This window comes from Mya arenaria, chromosome 8 (assembly GCF_026914265.1).
Source record: "Mya arenaria isolate MELC-2E11 chromosome 8, ASM2691426v1".
NCBI lineage: Eukaryota > Metazoa > Mollusca > Bivalvia > Myida > Myidae > Mya > Mya arenaria.
In genome coordinates, this window is record NC_069129.1 from 52,381,973 (window position 1) to 52,384,335 (window position 2,363).

The following is a 2,363-nucleotide window of genomic DNA, read 5'->3' on the forward strand; positions in this document are numbered from 1 at the left end:
TTGACCGAAACCGGCTTACACTCTAATAGTTGTCTCGTCAACGTATATATCCTTCCATTCATAGTAATTCTGAACAGTTTTGAAAACAGCGTTGTTGTGCCAACACGACGCGAGTATTGATCCGTCATAACGATTGTAAATAGCATACATACTGTGATGTATACCTTTGATTGGAATTAAGATTCCAGGTTTTCCCTTGGCGTCCATCACAAGTCTCTAAAAACATTAGTTCTGCACGCATCGCTAGCTGAAATTTGTCCACAATTGTCCAAGTCAATTGTCAAGTCGGATTCAAAACGGAAAAATCTTTTGCAGATCAGGTGTGGTAGCGTAAACATGACCCAAACATGCCATTGCCAATTGCAACAATCCCCCTCAAAGGACATGGATGACATTAGCTTAAGTCAGTTAACAAAGAAGTATGCTGATATGACATATTTAATTGTCTGAAACAATTTTTGATATTAATTTAGTTGTTTTCATGATGTAAACGAGGTTAAGAGTATAAACGTTATCAAGTGTTATCGTGGTGTATGTAGTTAACCGATTGTTTAAACTTGATACGGCAGGAGTGTTAGGGAAAGATTAATTTTATTTGCGATATATAGTCAGTTTGGTTTGTTTTAACCAACATCGGACATTACTGACTCGATATAATTACCAAGTTTTGTCATCAAAGAATGACACCATCAATATGAAATTGGCTGTAGTAAGAAACGAATAAGTGTTTACTAAGCAAGATTTCAATCAGGCGAAAACTGAGAAAAGAAGAATAGAAGAACATAAGGTAAACATTCATTTGTTTAAACGTGAGATTAGTCATATATTAAAATTTGTTTTATACTTTAAAATACAAAATAGCGATATTATCACTAAAAACCGTTACAATGAAAGCTATGCCAAATATTATAAAAAATAGTTGGAACACTAAACTGTCTGAAATTATATAAACACATTCAATGGTGTAATGAACTGATATTTAATCTCACTCACGTTTTAGACATAAGTGTGCTATTACAGTTCACAACGCATGATACATTTCTCATACAATGATTATATGTTGCGTAAAAATGGTTACATTGATGTGCCCCTGTTGGTCGTTTTGCACATGATGAGTTTTTTGATGCCATCAAACATTTCTTTTCGGAACTTATATTTTCTTTTTATCGTTATATTAAGTGATAAACGATTATCGAGTACAATCGATAAATAGGCGCTGCCAATGTCATGCCGGCGACAACCAATAATGGTTGTCCAAAAATCGTTGTCGATTATGTTACCTTTTCCTTTAATTAATTTAGCAAGTTTTACATTAAAGATTCTTACTTTTCTTATTTCATCATTCTTCTGCCATACGCAGCCTACTCACAATTTGTGTCTGCATGACAACACTTAGCCAATATGATACTTAAAATAATAAATGTTAACCAAATTCATCATTGGTTTAATCCACTTGAGTCGTACATCCTCTCACATAACTCGTTCATCTATAATAATAACACTCAAAACAATACAAATAATTGGGAAGATAAAAACATCGATTTTAAAGGCGAACCACAAGTTACAAAGATACGATACGACAAAGCCGTATATTATACACATAGATACATTGTTGAACTAGATTTGAACGTTAAAATATTGAAGTAGTGGCTGTGTATGAAGTGAATACAATATTGCCGTTATAACATCATAAGTCTGTTAAATGATGAAAAACGCCAAGTCATCCTTGAAAAGATAATACATTTAAGCAAAACGTTTCTTCATATTAAAGGGATTCGGTCATGTTTGTAATATGCACTTTATACGACAAAATAATTGTATTCTTTGCAATTTCGGTATAAAATAGTACAGTAATTATATTTTAATAGTTTTTAGATGTATTGCCTTTAAAAAATTGTCTGAAACATATCCCTTCAAAAATACATGACTAATTCGGCAAAAAAGAAGGAATTAAAAAAATATAAAATTCACGTTTGTTCCTTGAAATCGGTTTCTTTTCGGAATTTGCTGTATTTAAAATATTTAAAACCACTTAATCCCCTCGAGTATACAATGCAATTATGCAAACTGTTTGTTTAGACTAATGTTGCATGGATATTGTTGCATGCATCATCAAAATATGACGCCTGTCAAAGGGGCGACCTAAATTGTTGACATATTGGTTGACCGAATAATATGTAACCAGAACCTTAACTATGTTTATTCACGAAAAGGGGCCAGTTATGGATATACTTGTAGTTTTCAGATTGGTATGGTGAATTAAGATAAGGTTGTTACCTTATGATGCGTATATTTGTTTAATCATTTACTTGTTGTTGTTGTGGATGTTTTTATTTTATTGTTGTTGATGTTGTTGTTGTTAT

General features: G+C 32.2%; 1 protein-coding gene across 1 annotated transcript in view; it reads left to right on the forward strand.

Moving 5' to 3' along the window:
- The first annotated feature begins 634 nt into the window (after positions 1-634).
- LOC128245019 (uncharacterized) overlaps positions 635-2,363 on the forward strand; it is a 10,180-nt gene continuing 8,451 nt past the window's right edge. Inside the window, exon 1 of the mRNA XM_052963214.1 lies at positions 635-787. The gene's annotated coding sequence lies outside the window, so the exon portion shown is untranslated. The remainder of the gene's footprint in view (positions 788-2,363) is intronic.